The 27422-nt window shown below is 48.6% G+C and overlaps 1 protein-coding gene across 1 annotated transcript in view; it reads right to left on the bottom strand.

The window, feature by feature from the left end:
• Positions 1-24343, bottom strand: part of LOC141098583 (cytochrome P450 2K1-like) — a 243856-nt gene extending 219513 nt beyond the window's left edge. Inside the window, exon 1 of the mRNA XM_073586490.1 lies at positions 24239-24343. The gene's annotated coding sequence lies outside the window, so the exon portion shown is untranslated. The remainder of the gene's footprint in view (positions 1-24238) is intronic.
• Positions 24344-27422: the final 3079 nt, after the last annotated feature.

Here is a 27422-nt window from a genome sequence, read left to right as displayed (position 1 = left end):
AAGAGTACATGAGTGAATTAACCAGTGCGTCTTGGTACTCCTTCATTTTACGCGCCCGGTTCAACGGTGTAATTAGGCTTTGAAGGCTGTCCCGGTAACGTGGATCTTAGAGGGTGGCCACCCAGTAGTCATTTTTGTGGAGAATACAAGCCACGCGTGGGTCATTTCTCAGACACTGCAGCATGAAGTCACTCATGTGCTGAAGACTGCCAACTGGCCATGCATCACTATCACCAGCTGGAGGAATGTGCTCTGGCTGCTCTTCATCACCCCATCCATGCTCTATCTGGTGACTACTAGTAGAGTGCTGTGTACTTTCCTCCTCTGGCTCATCCTCATAGTCCTCCTCATCCTCTTCGCTTGCTGTGTCCTGCCTGGATCTTTGTGAGGCACCCACAGAGCTTTGTACCAACCGGGCCGATGAAGATTGCCTGGTTGGTGCAAGTGTCTCATCATACTCCTCCTCCTGAGAAACCTCATCCCTTAGTCCTTTAAGTGATGATTCTATAAGGCATATAAGGGGAATAGTCAGGCTGAGTAGGGCAGCATCCGCACTCACCATCAGACTGGAGTCCTCGAAGCACTTCAAAATGGTGCATATGTCCTTCATGAATGCCCACTCTGTGGTAGTAAAGTGGGAGGGCTGAGATGTGTGTCGCCTACTTTGCGCCTGATGCAGCTGCAACTCCATAATTGCAGGTTGCTGCTCACACAACCTCCGCAGCATATGCAAAGTCGAATTCCATCTGGTGGGGAGGTCAACAATGATGCGGTGCTCGGGCAGGCCCAATCTGCGCTGCATGGCTGAGAGGCGCGATGCAGCCATGCTTGAACGCCGCAAATGAGAGCACTCGTATCTGACTTTGTGCAGCAGCTCCTCAGGGTCAGGATAGTTCCTAAGGAAACTCTGCACCACCAAGTTTAGGACATGGGCAAGGCATGGAATGTGAGTCAGACCACCTAGGCCCAGAGCCGCGACCAGGTGTCGGCCGTTGTCACACACCACCATACCTGGCTGGAGGTTGAGCGGCGCAAGCCACATGTCGCTTTGCTCCTTGAGCGTGTTCCACAACTCGGTTGTGGTGTGGCTAACATCTCCCAGATAAACCAATTTCAACACGGCCTGTTGATGTTTGACCGATGCAGTGCTGAAATCGGTTGTTGTACGTCTGGGTGCAGGCGAGTCTGATGAGAAGTATGAGGAGGAGTCAATTTGTACGGAGGAGAGGCCTGCAATCCGTGGAGTTGGCAGGACCCGCACACTTGCACTGTCTACTTCAGTTCCAGGCTCAACTACATTTACCCAATGGGCGGTGATGGAAATGTAGCGTCCCTGGCCATGCTGACTGGTCCACACGTCGGTGGTCAGGTGGACCTTGCTACTAACTGCATTTTGCAGCGCATGCTTAATGTTACGCTCCACATGCTGTTGCAGGGCGGGGACGGCTTGCCTGCTGAGGTAGAAGCGGCTGGGAATGCTGTATTGTGGGATTGCAAACCCCAACATATCGATAAAGGCTGGCTTGCTCACCAGCCAGAATGGTAGTATTTCCACTGCAAGCAGTTTGGCAATGCGAGAATTCATGCCCTGTGCTCGTGGGTGGTTTGCCGAGTACGGACGCCTTTTCTCCCACACCTGTGTGACAGATGGCTGCACACTGGATTGGGTGTGTGAGGATGCCAGCGATTGGGATGCTGATGCTGACGAAGTACAGGCAGTGTGCCGCCGTACAACACTGCCTGCAGATGCACCCTGGCATTCTGGCGAGGAAGCGGGAGCAGCTGTTTGCGAGCAGGAGGAAGAGGTGGCTGCTGTGGCTGAAGAGGTGGAAGGTGGGGGACCAGCTGCAGGTGGCGACTCATCTTGGGTGTGATGCTGCCACTCCACAGGGTGCCTCTTCCTGACATACGTCTACATATGGGTGGTATTAAGGTTGCTGACGTTCTTCCCTCTCCGCACAGTTTGTCGACAAAGCTTGCATCTGACTACTGTAACATCATCTGAAACTTGGTCGAAAAAGGCCATGCACCACAACTCTTGGGCGCACCCCTTGTGCTCTTTAAAAGAGCCCTGCTCCTAACGGGTGCTGAAGTTGAGGGAGCCGACAACCAATTTTTCCCTCTTCCTCTCCCACGTGGACGGCCACGCTGCACTACACCTGCAAGCTATTCCTCTGAGCTATCCCCACTTGCTTGCTGCACCTCAGCATGCCATGATGGGTCAAGGACCTCGTCATCCAATACACTTTCGTCAGCAGAAACTGGCAGCTGAGTTTCATCATCATCTGCTGACTGGGGTCTGGTCACAGTGGGCACTGGCCCACCCTCCACTTCTTCCTCAGACGGACACAGTGGTTGCGCATCTGTGCACACTACCTCTTCTTCAGCTGCGGGAAGGCTGTCTGGCTGGCACACAGATTCCAAGCCAACAGATTCTGAGAAGAGGTTGGCTCCTGGCCCTCTGAATGTCTGGGCAATTTCGTGGGAGGTGAAGAAGCAGATGGTTGCTGCTCTTCAGTGGCCTGACCCGATGTGGTGGAGAGGTCCTGGGAGGATGCTGCGCTCATTGAGGTGGATGCCTCAACTGCCATCCAACCAACAACGGTTTCTACTTGATCATCTCTTATCAGCCTATGGCCCTGCGCGCCTAACAAGCTGCGCATAAATGACTGCTGCCTGGTGATAGTAGTTGCTGAGTGACTTGGGCCTGCTGCTTGCTCTGGATGTGCACCATGTCTAGCTGCTGATGCATCTCTTCCGCGGGGACGTCCCTTAATCCGTGCCTTCTTCATCTCTAGTGATGGGATTCAGAACGGCAAGAAAGTAATTATTAGGGATTAGTGTGCTTATTCCTGTAGGACTACAAACAGGTATAAGAAACACTAATGGCACTGTATGATGGTGTGTCTGCTACACTTTATTTGAATCTAGTGTGGCCTACACAAAGAGTAACGTGTGCTTGTGGTGTTGGTGTACATGTTACGGTCGGATGTCACAGCGCAGTAAATTTCACTGCTGTGATACCCAGAGCTGTGTTTAGGGGGGGATGGGGGGTGCGATCGCCCTGGGTGCCACCCAAGCCAGGGGGCGCCTGCCTAGTGCCTAGCTGTCTGTGTCTGTCTCCCTACAAGCCCAGGCAGGCACGCGGTAACCCCCCTCCCTGAAGTGAAACAGTCGGCAGAAAATAATCTTTCACAGTGACAGGCACAGCCAGCAGGGCGCCGCGCACGGAGATAGTGTAAGTGAGTGACGTCACACTCACTCCTATAACTCACTTGCTTGCTCCTGAGCTCCTCTGCTTCTGCGACTGGCCGAGGAACGCCCCCACGCTCTCACACAGGAAGGATAGTGAGAGACGAACGCTGCCTGATCGCTGCTGTTTGGATCCAGGGTCTTTGCTGCTATATCCGTGCCTGGCCCGGATTGAGGTATTCTGTATTGCGGTATTTTGTGGCATGATCTGGGGTGCTTAGCCTGATGTTTTTGCTTGTAATATCGGGGGGTTGTTTGCTGGCAGTATCTGTGGTGCTTAGCTTAGCCTGCTGTTTTTTTGTGTAATATGGGGGAGGGTTGTGGACTGGCACTGGCAATATCTGGGGTACTTAGCCTGCTGTCTTTGTGTGTAATATTGGGGGGGAAGTTTGGGGCAATATCTGGGGTTCTTACCCTGCTGTTTGTGTTTGTTATATTGGGGGGCTGGGGGGGAGGGGATTTTGTGGTAATATCTGTGGAGCATAGCCTGCTGTTTTTTTGTTTAATATTGGTGGGGGGGTTGAACTTGTGGCAATATCTGGGGTGCTTAGCCTGCTGTCACTGTGTGTAATATTGGGGGGTTGCATGGTGGCAGTATCTGTGGTGATTAGTTAGCCTGCTCTCTTTGTGTGTAATATCGGGGGGTGGCGGGTGTTTGAAGGCATTATCTGGCTCTGGGGTGCTTACCCTACTGTTTGTGTTTGCTATATTATATCGGGGCGGGGGGGAAGGATTTTGTGGTAATATCTGTGGTGCTTAGCGGCTAAGTAAAAAGAAAAGATTTTTTGATTATGAAAGTCAAGATGAACCTGTTACAGATCCAGTACAACATTATATGATCTGTGTCTTTTACCCACTGATAGACAACATGACTGCATCTTTCGAGAGCCGTTTTTCCCAGTTGTCACTACATAACAAGCATTTGGTTTCCTACATAATATCCTGGATTTGCCAGTAAAAGACGAGCTTATGGGTCTATGCAAGAACTTGGAGCAAATATTAAGCCTCACTGTTGAAGATGCTACTCTGCAATGTGATGTAAACGGCATGCAGTTATGTGTAGAGCTAAGATATATCCAACCTACTCTAAGCCAAGATTGTGTTACACCCCTTGAAGTTCTGCAACACATACAAGATACCTGACTGGGATGATTTGACATCTGTCTGGGATGATTTAGCGAATCCTGCTTTGAGCAGGGGGTTGGACCAGATGGCCCAGGAGGTCCCTTCCAACTCTACGATTCTATGATTCTATGATTCTACCCACTCCCATGAGCTGTTCCCAAGCTTATGGATTGCAATGAGAATTCTATTGACTATTCCAATTAGGCCTCTTTCACACATCAGGTTGTCGCCGTCAGGCGCGATCCGGCGCTTTTGACAGAAACCGGATCCGGTGAAATGCAATGCCGGATCCGGTTTCCCCCCCATTGACTTGCATTTGCGCCGGATCGCGCCGGATGGCCATGCGTTTCATCCGGTTTTCGCCGGATCCGGCAATGTGTCGCGATCCGGCGTCTGGAAAAAACGGCTACTGTAACGTTTTTTGTCTCCGGCGAAAAAGCCGGACACGCCGGATCTGGCGCGTCCGGCTTTTTCACACAATGAAAGCCTATGAGCGCCGCAATGCGCCTGATCCAGCGAAAGCCGGATCCGGTGGCCGGATCCGGTTTTTTTGGTCTGAGCATGCTCAGTAGCTCTGCCCACAAGACATATATAAAAGCAAGACAGTGGGACCCACAGCCACACCCAACATGCCACCCAAGAAAGCAACCAAGCGCAGCAGGAGAAGGCAGGAGACCACTGCAGCACCATCAGCACCACCACCACCCCAAATGGAGCAGCAAATGGAACATGCTGAGGAGGGGAGGCCAGCAGCAGATGAGAGACGGTAATTATCAAACCCCCATTCCTCCAAACTAGGGCTATTGAATATCGATATTCATTGGCCCTTTGTTTCTCTTTATTCAACAGCCGCCCAATAGATGCAGCAGCAGCAGCAGCAGCAATGGCAGCAGCTGGAACACCACCCACAGGCATGGAGTGTGGCCACCAGGAAGACAGCACATCATCTTCTGGGAGCCCTCCCTCGCATCGTCAGCGTTTGACGGTAAGTTTTTATTTCCAAAATCCATCATCTCTGTAATATATGTCTATTCATTGCCTTTTATTTCAAAACAGGATTCACAAGATGAAGAGGAGCTCCCAGAAGAAGAAGGAAGGGGTGGACAGACACTTGGAGTGGGCTCACAATTGGTAAGTTTTTTGCATCAAACGCAGAAACACAACATCACACTACACACAACACATAGAAAACAATGTTCTGCAGACCACACACAGCAAACAAATGCCTACATCCAAAGACATAACATTTTTTGTTTTCTTCTCTAGTCTTCCCAATCTGGTGCTCAGACAAGAGGTCCTCGCAGTGCCTCCCAGGGTCGTCGGCGACAGCAACGCGGCGGTCACCAGCGTGTAAGTATAAATATTTTTGCTTTGTTTTTTTGCACTTTTTATTTCATTTCTTTTGTGGAGGCTAATTATGTTATTTTTGTCTTTTTCTTTAACAGCCTTCACAGCGTGCTCCCGACTCTGACGGTGAGGATGGAGGACTCGATGTGGACCACCTCATCGATCTCGTCAGAGAAAGGGAGCCGCTCTGGAATATGGCTGACCGCCGCCACGCTGACCTTATCGTTACCCGACGACTCTGGGAGGAAATCTGTTCGCTCCTTGTGGGCCGCTGGGAGGACCTCGATGTTCGGGCCCAGATTAAAGAGCGTAAGTATATACAGTACCGGTTGCTTGATGTAAACCAGTGTTTCCCGAACTCCAGTCCTCGTGGTCCCCACGGATCATGTGTTCAGGATTTCTATTTACTATGGAAATCCTGAAAACATGACCCCTGGGGACCATGAGGACTGGAGTTTGTGAAACACTGATGTTGTATACTAACCACTCCTTTCTCGTTTCAGGGAACAGAATTGTGAATCGGTGGCGGTCTGTGAGGGATCGTTTCAAGAAGGAGTTCAATAAAGAGATGCGGGCTCCGAGTGGATCTGGAGGATGCAGGAGCAAGTACAAGTACGCACAAGCCCTGTCGTTCCTCCGGGAAACAATGGTCACTAGAAGGTAAATATTACACACCACATGTGAAAAAAAATGTTAGATGTAACTTTTTTTTTTCAGCCAGGGCCATACCATGTCAGTATTTTAATTTTTTTTTTTTCTCTTTATTCCACAGCACGGTGAGCAGCACTCGGGAGCCTGCACGATTGGACCCTTCTGAGGCGATCCCTGAGGAGACCGGCACCGAGGGACACTTCGACCGCCCCGGTACATCTGCACCTTCCCAGCCTTCCCACACATTCGACCCATCTGTCCCATCCACCAGCACAGGAGCATCGTGGCCGCCTACATTACATGAAGCTGCTGGTGAGGAGATCGCTTTCCCTTTACCCCACCCTTCTGCCCCTGCCACCTCTAGTACACCTGCGGGTACTGGGCGGCAGCGGCAGAGGGGTCAGGAAAAGAGTTATGCGCCAGAGTTCTTGCATCTGAATGCATCTTTCCAGAACTGTCTAAAAGTCTTGTCAGAGCAAATCTCCACAGGCTTTCAGCAGATCAACTCCAGCATTCTGGAGGTGAAGACACTTCTGCAAACCATGCATTCAGAAGCAAAATCTTCGCCAAACCACACCTTTTTCAGGTCTATTGTGGAGCGCATGGCAACACTATCTCCTACCCAGCAGATACATGTAATGCATTCGTGCCACGGTGCTCTACAGCAGGTTACCTCCCAACCTCCACCTCCCACCACTGTAGTTCCTCCACCTGCACCCCCTCCAGCCACTTTCCATCCTCCCCCTCCTATTACATCTGCACCCCCTCCAGCCACTTTCCATCCTCCCCCTCCTATTACATACCAGCAACCTGCCCAGTACCAGCAACCTCACCAGTACCAGCAACCTTCCTGGTACCAGCAACCTCCCCAGTACCAGACATCTCCCCACTTCCAGCAACCTGCCCCGTACCAAACTCCTTCCCCGTACCAAAGTCCTTCCCCGTACCAAACTCCTTCCCCATACAACTTTCCATCAACATCATCTGCTCCTACAGTCCCTGCCCAACCCTCCACTCCACCGCCCACCACCTCTTCTGCCTCCCACATGTCCACCCATTCTGTAGCTTTTTCCACACCATCACCTCTAACTGTTCCTTCCCCACCACGATCCCAGTCCTCTCTCCACACTCCCATTGTCGAAGTGTCCCGCAGCCCCTCCAGCAGTATTTCCACCCCACACTACACCGAGTTATAATTTTTTTTTGTAATAAAAATGCCCATTTGGTTGGTTTCAAACCTTTATTAAAAAAGTTTTTTTAACTTTAAAAACAGTTTACACAAAAAAAAATATTTTAAATAAAAGTTAAATTATTGTTTACACTGGTTGTCTGTCATTTCTTTCTGCGGCGAAATATGTTTAAAAAAAAGGTTAAATACAGGGTATTTAAAAGGTAAAAAGGTATTCAAAACCAGGTATATAACTGTGGGTAAATTTTAGCTTTTTGCCACAGTTGTGTTCCTGGTTGTGTTTGAAGCAAAGTATTTCACCTGAAAAGTTGTGTTTATTGTTGGTGATTTCCTAACAATGTACACAACTTTTGTTAAAAGGTGAAATACTTTGCATAAAACACAACCAGGTACACACCTGTGGCCTAAAGCTAAAAATAGTAAGACCATGACAAGATAGCCAACTTTGGTTGGCAAAGGTATATACTGTTGGTCCAGAAGGTACACAAGTTTGGTTAGGGCACAAATCTTTCACACTCTGTCATCCTGCCAGTGTACTCTGCCTTGAGGTGACATAAAGTATAGTGCAAAATTGTCCCTCATTACTGAAACCGTCACAGAACTTCTAGTGGTAATATTTCCAATGATAACATCCATCTTCGCCAGTAACTTGCTCTTCTCTCCAACCTGCACTTTCTCCTCTACAACCTGTCAAAGAAGGGCTGTAGGAACATGCTATATCTAGTTTTCCAGTAGCCAATCCCGTTCGGAAGGCCACAAGGGTCAATTTTAAAAACCAGATCCGGCGTAATCCGTCGAAAAACGGATAGAAAAACGGATGTACCGGATGAGACGGATCCGGTTTTGTCTGTCAAGAACAAGACGGATCCGGCAGAAAACCGAATCCGGCACATCAGGTTTTACAAAACATTTGCCGGATCCGGCATTCCGGCACGACGCCGGATCACGCCTGACGCCGAAAACCTGATGTGTGAAAGTAGCCTTACTGTTGCAAGTTGTGAAATGAGCTTTAGCAAGTTAAAGCTAATAAAAACATACTTGCGTTCTACAATGACGGAAGAAAGATTATTGGCCCTGGCTATTTTATCGATCTAGAGCGAGTTGGCAGAGGAAGCAGACTATTCTGCTGCAATAGACCTTTTTGCAGCAGCAAAGTCAAGGAAACTGAGCCTTTGAACTTTGATGCCTTCGAGGATTGGATTGATGCAAAGGTAAGACACGTTTATCTAAGTTTATCTAAAGTATTCAGCATGTTAATGTTCGGGGGGGGGGCTTTTTCGATGTTCGCCCTGTTGGCAAAATTCCCTAGAAACTGCCCTGGTGATACCACAGAGGTTGTTTGGGCCTTCACAGTACAATCCCTATATAGTGTTTAACTTTAACCTCAATAGATGCTGTGAGATAAAGTAACACTTATAGGGCACTGAGAGTGAATTTACTGGTGAAAAATTTGGGGGTGCGCGATCAAACAGGCCGCACTAGGGGTCCTGCAGTCTGATGTGACTACAAAGACTGACCTAGCAGGTGCAGCACTCCACAAAAAAATAGCACACAGGTGGCTTACACAGCGGAGGTTATTAACTGTGCAAAGCGCATCAGGGAACAGGGGGGTGGTTTGGGTCCCTCACAGCACAATCCCTATAGAGTGTTTAACTTTAACCTCAATAGATGCTGTGAGGTAAAGTAGCACTTATAGGGGCACTGAGAGTGAATTTACTGGTGAAAAATTTGGGGGTGTGCGATAGAACAGGCCGCACTAGGGTCCTGCCGTCTGATGTGACTACAAAGACTGATCTAGTAGGTGCTGCACTCCCCCAAAAAAAAGCACACAGGCGGTCTGCGCAGCGGAGGTGACTAGAATCATAGAATCATAGAATCGTAGAGTTGGAAGGGACCTCCTGGGCCATCTGGTCCAACCCCCTGCTCAAAGCAGGATTCGCTAAATCATCCCAGTCAGATGTCTGTCCAGCCTCTGTTTGAAGACTTCTATTGAAGGAGAACTCACCACTTCTCGTGGCAGCCTGTTCCACTCATTGATCACTCTAACTGTCAAAAAGTTTTTCTAATATCTAATCTGTGTCTCCTCCCATTCGGTTTCATCCCATTGCTTCTAGTCTTTCCTTGTGCAAATGAGAATAAAGTTGATCCTTCTACAATGTGACAGCCCTTTAGATATTTGTAGACAGCTATTAAGTCTCCTCTCAGTCCTCTCTTTTGCAAACTAAACAATCCCAAATCCTGCAACCTTTCCTCATAAGACAGGGTTTGCAGACCGGTCACCATTCTGGTCGCTCGTTTCTGAACTTGCTCCAGTTTGTTGATGTCTTTTTTAAAATGTGGTGCCTAAAACTGGACACAATATTCCATATGAGGTCTGACCAAAGAGGAGTAGAGGGAAATAATGACTTCACGTGATCTAGACTGTATGCTTCTGTTAATACATCCTAGAATTGCATTTGCCTTTTTTGCTGCTGCATCACACTATTGACTCATTTTCTGTCTGTGATCTATTAGTATACCCAAGTCTTTTTCACATGTGCTGTTGCTTAGCCCTATTCCTCCCATGCTGTATATGCTTTTTTCATTTTTATTGCCCAGATGTAGTACTTTGCATTTTTCCCTGTTAAAAACCATTCTGTTAGTTGCTGCCCACCCCTCCAGTTTATTTATATCTATTTGATTCCTCTCTCTCTCTTCTCTAGTATTAGCTATCCCTCCTAGCTTTGTGTCATCAGCAAATTTAATCAGTTTACCCTCAATTCCTTCATCTAAATCATTGATAAAGATGTAGAACAATACAGGGCCCAGGACAGAGCCCTGTGGTACCCCACTTGAGACATTATTCCAACTGGATGTGCAGCCATTTACTACCACTCTTTGGGTCCGATCACTAAGCCAGTTATGAATCCACCTAACAGTTGCCTTGTCCATTCCATACTTAGACTAAACTGTGCAAAGCGCACCTGACACCAGGAAAATTGAGGGATAAATGGGGGTAAGGTATTGGGGGGGAGGTTCGAGGGGGAACCCCTCACTAAAAAATCCCTTTATAGCGTTCATCAAAATGTACTGGATGGTGAAGTTATACTTTTAGGAAAAAATAGGGGAAGGGGATTTAAGGGATGAAAAGAAAAGTGTGAAAAGGCAGTGAGACACACAACACGCAGTGATGCAGCAAGAGGAGCTGCAGCAGCTGCAGTGAATGTGCTCTGAACTGTCTCACTAAGCACCTCACTGAGAGCCTGCACAGCACAAAAAATGAAACTGAGTGGAGTCAGTGAGGAAAAAGACTGCTTCTGTAACACACAGGGGCTGCTACAGTCACTGAAAACCAATTTCTATCGCTATTAGATCCGAGATCTCTCCCTATCTCCAACAGCAACCTATCCCTATCTGCTTTCACAGTAGAGTGAGGCTAAAATGGCAGGCGCAGCCTTTTATACTGCCTGATCACACCATCCAGCCAGCCAATCGCAGCGCAGCCCCTAGCTAGCAGTTTGGATGCCTCCTACCAAGCATAGGGGAGTTACACAATGTTGTCAGCAATTCTTCAGCTCCTGACTGGCTCCAAGGAGCGCTCAGAGGCTGAAGGATTGTGGGATTTCTGATGTGAAAAAAATATCGGAATCGGGAATTGGAATTCCGATATCGCAAATATCGGGCCGATTTCCGATATTTCAATATCGGAAAGCTCATCCCTAGTGGTCTGTATTTTTTGCTATTTTTATCTAAATAGTGCTGTATATAAGTACAGTGACACAAAGGAAAAAAAAACTGGAAAACCGGCCTATACTGGCCAAACTTGGAGCATGCACAGATATAAGCTGGCACAGAGATACCACACTGACAAATCTCTGACCTGTATTTTTTTTTGTTATATAGTGCTGAATATAAGTACAGTGACACACAGGACAAAAATGGAAATCTGTGGCCTGTATGTATTTTTTGGGTGGTTCAGCAAAATGATGTCAAGAAATTATGTAAGACACTCAACAAAAAAATCGACTCTACCGTACCACATAAAAATTAAATATTTCTCTGCACATTCAAAAGTGGTTTTTGGGACTACTGAAAAATTGCAGGATTTTCATGCTGTGCTAGGAGAAGATTAAGGCAGTATTGGGCACTCTCAAAAAGCAAATGGAGAAAAAAAAGGGCTCTGGATTGCTTTGCAATAAAAAAAGCTCTATTAACCCAGGCCAAAAATTTTTCCAAGCCAATTAGACCATGGGCTAGGTATATACAGTCAATATATCCTACAAGTAGCAGCAACAGCAGCAGCAGCACCACCACACAGGAAGAGAATGGACCCTCTTGATGTATGTAATGATATGTATACACACACATACAGTGCCTGCAGGCTTTGCACTGATATTTATAAAGTGACGTACACTACCCTGTCTACCTCACACTGCAACCTATATACTCCGGAACTTGTCCTTAGAAGGACTGCTGGTTTCGTTGGATTTGAGTAGTTTATGATGGTAGACGCCACACTGACTAATAAATCCTCAAATCTAACCCTATCTTAGCAGCCTCTCTCCCTAGACTCTCTAAATCTGGAGCTGAATGCGCCGATCAGGGCGGCTTCTGGTCTTTCATACCCCTGATGATGCTGTGCAGTCAATCACTGCAGGAACATAACAAAGATGAATGCGGCGTTTCATTGATTGACAGACAATCCCTGAATCGTGATTGGTAGAGTTGAGCGACTTTTGTTTTTTTAGGGTCGCGTTTCGTTTCGTGAAACCCGACTTTTCCAAAAGTCGGGTCGAGCAAGATCGTCCGATTATAGGGAAAAGTCGGGGTCGTCCCGAAACACGAAACCCAATGTAAGTCAATGGGGAATAAAAGTCGGCAGTGAGAGGAGGACAGGAAACACACCTACAGTGCCCATTTGAATGCCAAAAGCATCAATTCTTCTTACTTAAGCTTGTCAACCTTAATTAACTTCATAATACAAGTTAAGCACTGAAAAATGGAATGAATGTTCCAGTGTATGGTGGGCCCCATCTATCATTCTCCAGAGTATAGTGCTCCCCAAAAATTACTGTCCCAACATTGAAAACAATCAAATAAGTCTCCTCGCTAGGGAATCCCTGTACTTGTCTGGATTCCTCGTCGTCCCCATCTTCCATCTCACTGCACAGTATTTCAACTTTGCAAGTGCTGTGATCCTGAGCAAGCAGGGGGGGGCCCACTCGTTGGCGACGGCACTGGCACAGGGCCCCTGATAGTACGGTGGTGTGTCTGATGGCGGGTGGGCCGAACCTGCACTTTCATCTGCAGCTTCCTCTTTGTCACCGTGTAAGATGGAACTGTATATGGGAAGGGTAACCTGAGTTTCATCAGGGTCAGATTCAGGTCGTGTAGCGTGCGAGGGGAATGTAGTGGTCAGGGTCAATGTACCAGCAGATTCATCGAGCAGTGGCTGGGCATCAGTGCACTTGTGTCGCCCCCAGGAGTACGGTCGCCACAGTGGCATTACCTTCTTCCTAGGGAGTGTGATGTCATGCTTGGGAGCAATGAAGGATCTCTCTAGCAGGTTAACTGATTGGGCGGCGTTATTCCCACGAGTCATGACCCTCCAAACAGCGTTCATGAAGGCAAAGTGTTTGTTTTACGTGGGCAGTATGGTTGCAAAGCTGAACCTTAAAGGAATGTCCAGAAGGGCACCACCAGGAGTGGAGCCTACGGTTAAATTCGACTCCACCTGGGAAACCTCAACCATGCCAGCTACAGAACAGATGCACACATTGCAAGCTTAATTCCGTTAACGAACGAGACTCCGTCATGCCCCGCAGTCCGTGTCCGGCTTACTAGAGGGACACGTGAGGCTCTGGCACATGAGATTGGCCAATAACTGGTGTGTCATGCCCTTACATGTCCGTGGCTGCATGTGCGCTACACTGAAAAGGCCAGCGTTTGTCGCTTACAGGTGCAGATAACTCGCTGAACAACGTTAGTGATGGGGATCACTGATTACAATTATTACCCGCGAACAATGATTTCCCAGTAAGTGCAGGTCAACCGCAGTTCCGGAATTAGGCCTAACCGTCATTCCTGAAAAAATGAAAAACTTACGTGTGCAAACCACAGGTGCTGTAGCTTGCTTAACAGCTCGCCAGCCGTTCTCACACCCAGTATGGATTACACGTGATTGCACAAAGGTGAGAAAGGGTACCGTATCCCCAGATAACATGTATGGATAGCGTACACATTCAAAATATATGTCTCAGGAGGCAGGCTCAGACGGTGTTAGGCCCAGTATGGATTGCACGTGATTGCACAAAGGTTAGAAAGGGTACCGTATCCCCGGATAACATGTATGGATAGCGTACACATTCAAAATATATGTCTCAGGAGGCAGGCTCAGATGGTGTTAGGCCCAGTATGGATTGCACGTGATTGCACAAAGGTTAGAAAGGGTACCGTATCCCCGTATAACATGTATGGATAGCGTACACATTCAAAATATATGTCTCAGGAGGCAGGCTCAGACGGTGTTAGGCCCAGTATGGATTGCACGTGATTGCACAAAGGTTAGAAAGGGTACCGTATCCCCGGATAACATGTATGGATAGCGTACACATTCAAAATATATGTCTCAGGAGGCAGGCTCAGACGGTGTTAAGCCCAGTATGGATTGCACGTGATTGCACAAAGGTTAGAAAGGGTACCGTATCCCCGGATAACATGTATGGATAGCGTACACATTCAAAATATATGTCTCAGGAGGCAGGCTCAGACGGTGTTAGGCCCAGTATGGATTGCACGTGATTGCACAAAGGTTAGAAAGGGTACCGTATCCCCGGATAACATGTATGGATAGCGTACACATTCAAAATATATGTCTCAGGAGGCAGGCTCAGACGGTGTCAGGCACAGTATGGATTTGACGGCCCAGACTACACAGCGGAGGAGCAGGGAGAGGTAAAGATTGCAAATGCTGGGGCCCTGCCCAAGCAAGGGGGGCCCACTCGTGGGCGTCGGTACTGGCACTGGGCCCCTCATAGTACGGCGGTGTGTCTGACAGTGGGTGTGCACCACCACCGTCAGAGACACTTGATTGCACTATGAAGGACCCTGTACCAGTGCCCGCGCCCAAGAGTCGGCCTACCCACCTCTCCAGGGCAACGGCACTCGCACGGTGTCGTGCGCTAGGTGGTGACCCCGGCCATGGGGGGGGAGGCAGCACAGTTAGGGAGTTTTAGAAAGTGGCATATGTTGATGTTGGACATTCAGCTGATGCAAAAGGTGAAATAGGTCAAGTCCCAGGAAGAGGTGGACCAAAGCAAGACATTTTTCTGTCACCCTATGTGTCATCAGAGGAAGGTGGGACAAAATCCTTGGAAACCCATGCGTGGTTCATTTTAATGAAGGTTAGATCATCCACATTTTGGGTTGACAGACGGGTCCTTTTTTCTGTCAGGATTGATCCAGCTGCACTGAAGACTCTTTCCGATAGCACACTTGCAGCTGGGCAAGCGAGCTCCTGTAAGGCATATTGTGCCAATTCAGGCCAGGTGTCCAGTTTAGCGGCCCAATAGTCAAAGGGGAATGACCTGTGTGGGAGAACATCGATATGGGAGGAAAAGTAGTTGTTAACCATAGTTGACAACTGCTGTCTCCTGTCACTTTCCATCGATGCAGTATTACCAGTTGTGTGAGCGGTACTTGAAAAATCAGTCCACAACATTGTCATGAAACCCCTGTCTCCAATGCCACTTCTGCTGTGTGCACCACGAACACCTCTGCCAAGCTGCCCCCGGCCCGTATGGCTCGTGTGAGAACCATCACCGCTGCTGTGTGCTGGGAATGCCTCAAGCAACCGATTTACCAGAGTTGCTTGTTTATTAGCCAATATTAGGTCAAGGTTCTCCTGTGGCATAATGTTTTGTAATTTGTTTTTATAGCGTGGATCCAGGATGCTGGCCAACCAGTAGTCGTCATCGTTCATCATTTTGGCAATGCGTGGGTCCCTTTTTAGGATCTGCAAGGCATAATCTGACATGTGGGCCAATGTTCCCGGTGTCAATGATGCACTGCGAGTGCTGGTTGGAGGAGCACTTTCTGGCAAATCCACATCCCTCCAGTCACGCACAAACCCTGTACCAGACCTTGCCACGCCAACATTTTCACTTGCCCCACGAGATGCATCCTCCTCCCCTAAGTAATCATCCCCATCATCCTCCTCCTCCTCCTCTTCTTCCTCCACCTCGTCCAGGAGAGGTCCCTGAGCAGACAATGGCTGAATGTCATCAAGGATTCCCTCCTCCTCTTCCTCCTCATCAACATTGGCTGCAGACGCCTGCTCCTTAAGGTGCGTCAAAGTTTGCATGAGCAGACGCATAAGTGGGATGCTCATGCTTAGGATGTCGTCGTCTGCGCTTACCAGTCGTGTGCATTCCTCAAAACACTGAAGGACTTTACAGAGGTCTTTCAGCTTTGACAACTGCACACCTGTCAACTCCATGTCTGCTCTCAAAGTGCCTGGCCGTGTATCCTCCCACAAATGCATTATGGCCTGCCTCTGCTCGCACAGCCGCTCCACCATGTGCAGGGTGGAGTTCCACCTTGTTGCAATGTCGATAATGAGGCGGTGGTTGGGAAGGTGGAGCAATCGCTGCAGCTTCTGCATACTAACGGAGTGTACAGGCGACCGGCGGATGTGCGCGCACAGTCTTCGCACCTTCTGGAGCAGGGCTGTTAACTCCGGATAATTTTTGAGGAAGCACTGCACCACCAGGTTCAAGGTGTGAGCCAAGCAAGGTATATGGCTGAGTTTTGAAAGGGCTATGGCTGCCACAAAATTACGGCCGTTATCACTAACTACCTTGCCTGCCTCAAGATGTACACTGCCCAGCCATGACTCAGTTTGTCGCTTCAAGTACTCGGCCAGCACCACGGCGGTGTGTCTGTTGCCCAAACACATTATCTGCAACACAGCCTGCTGACGCTTTCCACTAGCTGCTCGATAGGGGGACACATCGTGTGCAACAGTGGCAGCTGCAGATGGAGTGCTCGTACGACTGCGCTCTGTGGACGAGCTTTCGCTTCTGGAGGAGGAGGAGGAGGGTCGAACGCCTACAGCCAACTGTTTCCTATACCGTGGGCTAGGCAGCACTGTCCCACCACCGCTGTCCCCTGTGGACCCTGCATCCACCACATTAACCCAGTGCGCAGTGATGGACACGTAACGGCCCAGGCCATGCCGACTGGACCATGCATCAGTTGTGAGGTGCACCTTTCCGCTCACTGACTGCTTGAGTGCATGGACAATGCGGTCTTTCACATGATGGTGGACGGCTGGGATGGCTTTGCGAGAGAAGAAGTGGCGACTGGGTAGGTCATAGCGTGGTACTGCATAGGCTATGAGTTCGCGGAAAGCTGTGCTTTCCACCAACCGAAAGGGCATCATCTCAAACGAGATTAGTTTGGCAATGTGGGCGTTCAAACCCAGTGTACGCGGTTGAGAGACTGAGTACTTTCTTGACCTACTCATAGTGTCTGGGAGGGTGAGCTGGACTTGAGAGCTGCATATGGTGGAAGTAGCGGTGGACAGGGCGGACTGAGAGAGGGTTGATGATGGTGATGGAGTTGGTGTTCTTTCTGATGGCCTAGAATCAGTCTTTCGTTGATATAACAGTGGGATTCCCTGACTGCTGTGGCCTTGCAACGACACCTCAACATTTGCTGCTGTGCTAACCGGTGGGCTTACAGTTGGGGAAACAATGTAGCGTTGCTGACTACCTTCGTTGTGATCAGTTGCACATGTGGCACTTGAGGTTTGGTGTTGTGTCCACGCTTGCAAGTGCATGCTGGTTAAATGTCTAAGCATGCAACTGGTATTCAAATTTTTCAGATTTTTCCCTCGGCTAAAGGTCTTTGCGCACTTCTTACAGATAACCTTGGCCTGATCATGAGGATTTTGTTCAAAAAAGTGCCACACTGCACTCTTCCTACTTTGGCAGACATTTTGCGGCCTAGCACGCTGTGATCTTTTGACCCTCTGGACAAGCTGTCCAGCAGCTCTTTTGATGTTTGGAACCTGTCTTTGGAGTGCTCCGGGCCTGCCAGATAACAGCTGTTGCGATGTCGATGTCTGCTGTGGATGCTCCTCATCTGAGCTATTGGAAGCAGCACCCTCTTCCCCCAATGGATGCCAATCTGGGTCAACAACTGGGTCATCCATCACCTCCTCTTCTATGTCATGTGCACCTTCCTCTGTGTCACCGTGTATGGTGGTATAGTGTGCGGGAAGGGGCACCTGAGTCTCATCAGGGTCAGAATTTGGCTCTGTACACTGCGAGGACAATGTAGTGCTCTGAGTGAATGTACCAGCAGAATCATCCATCAGCGGCTGTGCATCAGTGCACTCCATGTCAGATTCATCTTGGCCTGGGTAATTCACCATTTCACTTGATAATCCAGGCATGGTATGTGAAAACAGCTCCATGGAGTTATCAGTAGTATGGCCTGCGTCATCCTTCAATCTTGGTTGGGGTGAAGGACACAAGGAAAGGTGTGGTTCATGAACATGAGCCTCCAATGACGACTCAGTGCTTTTACTTTTTACAACTGAAGAAGAGGAAGCGATAGAGCTGGAGGCTGAGTCAGCAATGTAAGACAAAACTTTTTCCTGATGCTCTGGCTTTAAAAGCGGTTTGCCAACTCCTAGAAAACTAAGCGTTCGAGGCCTTATGTAGCCAGACGATGACGCAGGCTCAACACCTCCTGCATTCGGTCCTATTTTGCTCTTGCCACTACCATCAGATCCACCACCAACACCATCATTACCAGCTGCCAACCCCCGCCCAATTCCACGGCCTCTTCCACCAGCCTTCCTCATTTTTGGTAGAAATGTAGACAAAATCCAACAAACTATATAGTAATGTAAAACAAGGTACAAGGTGTCTATAGGACAGGGGAGATTTTGAATTTCTGCACACACTTGTGGACACTGGACACTTTTGGATTGTGTGAGGCCCAATGAATATCTGAGCGCTATGTGACAGGCTCGATGGCACAGCTGTGACAAAAGTGACTAGAGGATAAGGGAGATTTTGAATCTCTGCACACACTTTTGGACACTGGACACTTTTGGATTGTGTGAGGCCCAATGAATATCTGAGCGCTATGTGACAGGCTCGATGGCACAGCTGTGACAAAAGTGACTAGAGGATAAGGGAGATTTTGAATCTCTGCACACACTTTTGGACACTGGACACTTTTGGATTGTGTGAGGCCCAATGAATATCTGAGCGCTATGTGACAGGCTCGATGGCACAGCTGTGACAAAAGTGACTAGAGGATAAGGGAGATTTTGAATCTCTGCACACATTTTTGGACACTGGACACTTTTGGATTGTGTGAGGCCCAATGAATATCTGAGCGCTATGTGACAGGCTTGATGGCACAGCTGTGACAAAAGTGACTAGAGGATAAGGGAGATTGGATTGCTTTTAAAAAAGCAGTTTGCAGAGCAGTGGGTAAACAGCAATGCCAGCCTGTCAGGAAGCCTTAAAAGGCAGCCCAACAACCAACACCACTGATACACCACAATATAGCCTCCCCTTGCACTGCACACACAGTGACTGGTGTGTTGTGCAGGCCAAATTGCTAGCAGCAGAAGCAGATTTTTTTTCTTCTCAGCAGGACAAAAAAAAAAAATTGGGATTGCTTTTAAAAAAGCAGTTTGCGGAGCAGTGGGTAAACAGCAATGCAGGAATGTCAGGAAGCCTTAGAAGGCAGCCCAACAACCAACACCACTGATACACTACTATATAGCCTCCCCTTGCACTGCACACACAGTGACTGGTGTGTTGTGCAGGCCAAATTGCTAGCAGCAGAAGCAGTTTTTTTGTCTTCTTCCCTGCCTAACGCTCTCCCTACAGAATCAGCAGCAACCTCTCCCTATATTGAGATCGGCAGAAGTAAGATGGCGGTCGGCGTACACGCCCTTTTATACCCCCTGTGACGCCCACCAAAGCAAGCCAATCACTTGCATGCCCTTCTGAAAGATGGTGGTGACCCCTGCCTATGTCATCACGTTGCCCACAGTGTCCGTGGATCCTGATTGGCTGAAAAAGAGCGCAAAACAAACTTTTGAAACGCGACTTTGGAGCGTAAGTCGCCGACCTCGTGGCCGACCTCATCCTAGGGTCGGGTTTCGTTTCATGAAACCCGACTTTGCCAAAAGTCGGCGACTTTTGAAATTTTTTGACCCGTTTCGCTCAACTCTAGTGATTGGGTCTCTAAAGTCCACCAGAAAAGCTGGGTGGAGACCCGAGTGAAAAATGTGGTGAATGGAAAGAGTGGGGGAGGTAAAAGAAGATGAGACAAGAGGGAATCAGTGGTGTGCGGTGCCCTTTAAGGCTGGAACAATCGGGGCTGTCACGACTGCTTGCGGGGGGAGATTTCCCCTGGGAGGGAGAAACCATCTGGTCAGACAGCAGAGGACGTCTAAGGGAGCCTGAGCGTGGGAAAGGGGCAGACTTGGCGGGAAGGCGACAGGAGACATTGACACCCTCTCCGCAGCTACTACTGATGATTTCCCTGCTTCCAGACCTCCGTGTACTGACTTGGAGATTACCCCTGACGTTATTGAGTTACCGTCTGTGAGCAGACCATTGAATACCGTTGTTTTGCCAGGGAAACCGTTGCCACAACCCAGAGACTACCCTGAGAAACAGCGGACTGTTGCAGCTAGTGCACATGCTTGCAAACTGTGCCCGGTGCCATTTCTGGGACATTCATCCAGAGGATTGTTTCCATGCTACAGTGCACTAAAGACAAAGAGGACTGAATCCTTCAGCACTGTCGGGCAGCAGTGCTATTCCTTCCTGCGGAACAGAGCCAGAGATTTTTTGTGCCATTTGCGACATAGCCGAGAGATTTTCCAGCCTTCCCTCTGCCAGAACTTCAACCGATAAGTTCAGTTTTTTTTTGGCATATTTTTCTTACCCCTTTTTCATTGCCTCCCTGCGAGGAGAATTGCTGTTATCGATTGTTCAGTAAAAACTGTTAACCCCTTCTTTTTCTCCAGTTACTCACTGCATCAGATGAATTGTTACCTCCTCATACATTAGGCGTAGTTGGCAGGATGCATTCTGGTAGCGCGGAAACAGCAGAACAGGGGGTGGGGGGGTGAGGCCCAGAACCAGCATTTCTTTGGGGGCCATGTTGAGCAATTTGCCAAAGTTTACTGGGTCTAATACTATGTTGTGGAGTTGGACAGAGTGCATGAAGGGTATGATGAGAATGCACCCCATGACCCCTGTGCTCGAGGCTGGAGTGGCCATTATGGCTCTAGATGTAAAGGCCCGAGATTCTGTGATGTTGCGTATCCCCCAGAAACGTGATACGTTTGCTAAAGTACTCCGGATATTGGAGGCGACTCATGGGACCCCACTGACGTAGGGGAACTTAAGACACGCTTGTTTAGCCATATGCAAAGAGAGGAGGAGACAGTCACACAATACATGAATGCCTTACATGAACTCCACACCACCATTGTTAGAAAAGATGGGATGGGGATAGGGCCGACGGATGTGATGCTGCATGACTTGTTGGTGACCGGACTACGTGACGTCCTGACAAAGCAGACGTTGAGAGAGTGGGTGTGGATAGATCCTAGTATCATTTCTGCTGATATGGGATGAGAAGCCCGCTCACGTGAACAGGAGCAGGTTGTGACAGTCCGGGTAGGGAAGGTCCAGAGTGGTGAGGTCACAGGTCAATCAGCCATCGAACCACAATGGACAGAGGAGATGCGACGAGAGCTAGTGAATATTCAAGTAGAGCTGGCCCAGATGAAGAAAGAGAAAGCAGAGAATAGCCAGTGTACCGCCAGGAGCCAGGGCGGGACAAATGCTCTTAATGAGGACCGAAGGGCCTGTCATCCGAGGTCTTTTGCATGCTACAACTGCTGAGAAATAGAACATCTGGCTAGGGAGTGTCCACGACGGGACGGGCCCCATCCATGCCACCCGTTAAGCTAAAGGGCTCTGGGATTAGGGGATGCCACCCTGAGCCAGAATGGAAAGGAAGGAGTAGTGGAAGTCCCACAGATTTAGTATCAACATGTCCACTGGTGTAGGCCGTATTTCTGGTTGTGGGGTCTGTGCTCGTTCTAAAAGCTCTCATAGCCGGCCGGCCAGGGAGCTGATGTCCTTGGCAGTGCCCGAAAGACCATGGACTCACTTGTCCATGGATTTTGTTACCAATCTTCCTCCATCTAAGGGTAATACAATGGTATGGGTAGTGGTGGACAGATTTTCTAAGCAGGCTCATTTTGTACCCCTGTCCGCACTACCGTCAGCTGAAACTTTATCCAAATTGTTAGTGCAGCATATGATCCGGTTGCATGGGGTACCCCTGAATGTGGTGTCTGATCGTGGTGTGCAGTTTTTGACTAAGTTTTGGCGTGTTTTCTGCAAAAAATTAGGGGTGTCCTTTTCATCTGCATACCATCCTGAGAACAATGGTCAGACGGAATGCACTAATCAGTCTCTGGAACAGATCCTCAGATGTCTAACTTCTGCCAGACAGAATGACTGGCGCGATGCACTGCCGTTGGCTGAATTTGCCTTCAATAGTCAGGTGAGTCAATCCACGGATAAGACTCCTTTCTTGATCAATTATGGGTTCAGTCCTCATTTTTGTGAGTTTCTCATCTGGACTCTGGGTGTCCCAGGGCTGAGGGCTCTGTTCAGTGATTAAAGAATACGTGGGCGGAAGTCTAGCAGAATATATCTAGGTCTCAGGACAGGTATAAGTTTTTCGCGGACAGGAAACGAACACCAGGTCCCACGTTTCAGGTTGGAGAGAAGGCTTGGCTCTCCACGCGAAACATTAAGTTGAAGGTTCCTTCAGCCAAGTTGGTGCCGAAATTCATTGGCCCATTCAAGATTGTGAAAAAAATCAATCCAGTGGCATACAGGCTGTGCCTTCCACCCTCTTTCAAGATCCCTGGCGTCTTCCATAAATCTCTACTGAAACCTTTTGAAGCAGTCCGGGGAGTCTATGAGTCCGCTGCTCCTCCTGTTTTGGTCAAGGGGCAGGTGGAGTATGAGATTGGTCATATCATAGATTCCAGGTTGGTATGGCGGTCAGTACAGTACCTGGTTCATTGGAAGGGGTATGGGCAGGAAGACAGGTCCTGGGTGCCGGCCCAGTTGATGCATGCGGATCGCCTGGGTCAGGCTTTCCATGCTAAGGACCCGGGCAAGCCTGGGGGTCCAGAGGCCCACCGTTGAGAGGGGGGTACTGTCATGATCTCAGTGCGGGTTGGACTCGCACACTTGGGGTTAATGTCTGGGACCAGTGCTGTTGACTTGCACTTCTGGGGTTAAATGTTATGATCCCAGTGCAGGCTCTTACCTGCACACCTGGGGCTTATTATTGTGGCCTCTCCCTGGTTCTGGGAAAGCTTTTTATAGCGTCAGGAAGCTCCTATCCCCGTCAGTTATACTTTCGCCCTTGACAGAGTGTGTTGACCCCTGAGTGTGCTTGTGCTGTGTTCCTGTTTGCCTGATACTTTGGTTACAACTTGGTCTGTTCTCTGGATACTGCTTGTTGGATTCTGCTTAGTACCTTCTGTGTCTGTTTGGCTTTGACCTCTGCCTGGCCCCGACTATCCGTTCTCTCTCATCCCTGGTACATTACTGCTATCTCTGTGTATGTTTGTCTGACTTTGAGTATTCCTGTATAGTATTCTGCCGATCTCTGGCAGCAGGACGCTAAGCCCCTCCCCTTACAGTCACATGACCGTAGGTCCTTGCTAAACTGCAGCGTCCCCAGGTCCTGTTCTGCCTGAACTGCCCGGCGCCGTATCGTACCCCGGACCCCTCTGCAGTGTGGGTGAGTCCCTGCTCAGCGGTGACTGCACGTCGACCCTAACAGGACCGTGACATTGGGGGTGAAAAGATCATTTTTGTGGAAAAAATGTGATTTTTATCTTTACGGCTCTACTTTATGGAGTTCAATTTACCCTTGGTTAAATAAAAAAATGGATCTGAAGTAAATTTTTTGTGAAAAAAGTTAAATGTTCTCTTTTTTTAAAAACATTCCAAAAATTCCTGTGAAGCACTTGTAGGGTTAATAAACTTCTTGAAGTTGGTTTTGAGTAACTTCAGGGGTGCAGTATTTAGAAAGGTGTAACTTTTGGGTATTTTCCATCCCATCATATAGACCCCTCAAAGTGACTTCAAATGTGATGTGGTCCCTAAATAAAATGGTGTTCTAAAAATGAGAAATCGATGTTTAAATTTTAACCCTTATAACTTCCCCCAAAAAAATGTTGGTTCCAAAATTGTGCTGATGTAAAGTAAGCATGTGGAAAATTTTAATTATAAAGTATTTTATGTGACATATCTCTGTGATTTAAGGGCATGACAATTTATAGTTGAAAAATTTCAAAATTTTCAACATTTTCATCAAATTTCTGTTTTTTTTCACAAATAAATGCAAGTTATATCAAAGAACTTGTACCACTGTCATGAAGCACAATATGTCTCGAGAAAACATTGTCAGAATCACTGGGATCCATCAAAGTGTTCCAGAGTTATTACCTCATAAAAGGACAGAGGTCAGAATTGTAAAAATTGGTGTGGCCATTAACATGCAAACCACCCTTCGGGGTAAAGGGGTTGAAAACATACTCTGACTTACCGGATCTACTTTCTAAGGTACAGCATGTCAGCGACCATTTCCGAAAGTCATCTCAGGTCTTTGTCCATCTGGCTTTGCCTCAGCAGCACTTTAATTTGCTTCATCACCAACTTATTTGTGACCTGCCCACACCGTGGAATTCGACCTTTCATATGTTGGCAAGGCTTAGTGAACAGCAGAGGTCAGTGGCTGAATTCCAGCTTGTCAATGCCAGTCAGAGTAACATTCAACCCCCATACATAACAACTGCTAAGTGGTTGTGGATCATTGACATAAGTGATGTTCTTCAAAACTTTGAGTACTGCACCAAGATGGTGAGCGCTGATGACTCTATTATTAACGTAACCATCCTGCTGCTCTGTCGATTAAAACGTTCACTGCAGAATCTCAAAGAGAAAGCTTTGAATGCCGAGCAGGTGGCTATGGAGCAAGATTTCGCAGTGGCTGATACCACAAAGCCTTGCCTCATATAATATTCTCAGACCTGTGAGGCAGTGATAGGTGTTACTGTATATGTGAAGGTCACTATGTGTTCCTCAGGATGTGCAAAGAAGAAAATGGAGGCCATAGGAGTGCATTGCAGTCACAGGCCCAGCTGTGATTGCAATGCAGAATAGAAATAAATGTTGAAGTTTGGCACCTATTTGTCCAAGGCAGTTTAAGAAAACCTGTTCTGGGCTTCTATTTTTGAAATGGACTACAGGATGGTAGTGGGGCAGACCGTTTCCTCCCCGGTCCCAGGTTTTCCATGTGGCTGGAGGCCACAGGTTCTTTTGTAAAAACCCCTGCAGCAGGAGATGGGTGTGTCAGTTTTGGTCTTGCAAGCAGGCAGAGCAGAAGGCTTTGCAGAGCTCAACCTGTGTGAGGCAACATAGGGCCAAGTGGAGCCAACAAGCCTGGCACCCTCAGCGTACATGGTGGTGCAGTCGCCCTCAGCAACAGGTCATGGACTGTTTTTGTTTTTCTGGCTGCACTGTGTGAGTTTGGACATTAAACACGTTTTGATTTGAACTTTGCTGGGTAATTGCTTTTTCACTGCACAGCATGGATACTGGCACTACATATGGTTGGAGAATGTGGGCAGTGTGAAATGAGGCAAACCCCAAAGCGTGCTGCATGTCAGTCATTAAGCTGGCAATGCTACAGCTCAAGCCTGCTGACAAGATGGAGGAGCTTTTGAAGCAGTTGGTCCTTGCGCAGCAACATGAGCAGCAACAGCAGCAGGAGATATGTAATCAGCAACAGACAAATAACCTGTTGATGGAGCAGATCACGGCTATGTGAGAGATGGCGGCGCCAGCAACCTCAATCTGTTCGGAGGAGCGATATAAAGTTCGGCCAGTGCTGAGAAAGCTGGGCCCTGGTAATGACCTGGGGCCTTCTTCACTGTCTTCAAATGCACAGCAGAGTGGGAGAGCTTATCGATAACCCAGTGGGCTGAAGTGGTGGCCCCCTTCCTGACAGGAGATGCCCAGAAGGCCTATCTGGGCCTCAGTAGGGATGATGCCCCGGACTGTGGGAAGCTGAAAGGTGGGATCCTTGCCCTACTGGGGGTTAATACATATGTGCGGTCTCAACAGGTATTCCAGTGGTCTTTTGTGGAGTCTCGTCCCACCAGGTCTCAGGCATATGACTTGCTTCAGCTGGTTGAAAAATGGCTCGAGCCTGAGACCTTAAATCCTTTCAAGATGGTAGAGAGGGTGGTGTTTGACCGGCTGGTGATGGCTCTGCCAGCAGCCATACAGCATTCAGTGGGACCTGGACATTCGGGCACTCTGGACCAGGTTGAAAGACTTTATACAGAACACTGCTCCACTTTGGCTGTCACATAATGCAAGCACAGAAGCCTGGGAAAAGTCCACAACACTCCACTGGGGCCAATCCAGACCGAGCCTGTACTGAGAGGGTAACCCGCAAGGAGAGTGACAACAAACCCGTGTCCTCTAAATTGTCCCCAAGGTCCTCTAATTGTGCAGCTATTAAGTGTTGGTGGTGCCAAAGGTCAGGACATGTGGCTGCCAGCTGCCCCCTAATAACTGAGTCCATGGACTGCGAGTATACTCACCGGATGTCTATGTATGCCCATCCAGTCTGTACTGCCACTACGGACACTGCCGGCAGAGAACCCCAACTGTGCCAGGTACTCATCAATGGGTGACAGACGGAAGCTCTCTTGGACTTGAGGAGCTTAGTGACTTTGGTTCATAGGTCCCTTGTTGCCCGGGACTACCCAATGAACATAAAGTGGGGGTGGTATGTATCCATGGGGAACTCCCAAGAGTACCCGACCACAGAGGTTACTTTTTCTACACTGTGTGGAGAAATCAAGCATGTGTTGGGAGTGATAAAAACTCTTCCACAGGAGACTGTGTTACGAATAGACTTTTCCCTTTTCTGGTCCCTTTGGGAGACCAGGGTTAACCCTCCCAAGGTAAATGTTATTCCTGGCACGGAGCCCTAAGATCCCAAGTCAGGGATACCTGTCGTAGGAGTCACCAACTAGGAACAGAGTGTAACCCCGATAGGCTTCCCATAGAGGTATTAGCAGGAGAGATCGAGGAGAACCCACCAATCCCAGAGCTGGAGGTGTCCCCTGGTAAGTTCAGGATAGCTCAGCTCCTGTATCCCACCCTGGCCCAGGCCTGAGAACGGGTGGTAGAGATAAATGGAGTGGCTCAGCAACCAGGTGCTGAGACAGATTTTCCTCACATGGTAATACTTGAGGAGTTGTTATACCAGGTACATAATGTCCTGGATGAGGTGGTGGCACAATCCTACTGGCGGGTGGTGCTTAATGATTCTCACATCCACATGCTAGGAGGGCACTTGGGGGCCAAAAAGATGCAGAAGCACATTCGGCAGCCCTTTTTTTGGCTTAAGGTCTAAGCAGAGGTCCAGATGTACTGTGATACAAGTCCGGAGTGCCAACTATCCTCACCCACCACTAACTACCGGAGTCCATTGGTACCTCTGCCCATCATAGAGGTACCGTTTGAGCAGATCGCAATGGATCTAATAGGCCCCATAGTAAAATCCGCCAGTGGCCATCAACATATTTTGGTCATAGTGAATTATGCCACCCGGTATCCAGAGGTGATATCTCTCCATCACACATCGGCCAAACTACTATCCCATGAGCTATTTGCTGAGTTTTGTCACCTTGGGCTACCACAGATCAGGGGAC

Source organism: Dendrobates tinctorius, unplaced genomic scaffold, assembly GCF_039654945.1.
Source record: "Dendrobates tinctorius isolate UK_male_01 unplaced genomic scaffold, ASM3965494v1 ptg000093l, whole genome shotgun sequence".
Classification (NCBI taxonomy): domain Eukaryota; kingdom Metazoa; phylum Chordata; class Amphibia; order Anura; family Dendrobatidae; genus Dendrobates; species Dendrobates tinctorius.
Note: the sequence above shows the minus strand (reverse complement) of the source record. Positions and strands in the feature narration are given on the sequence as shown.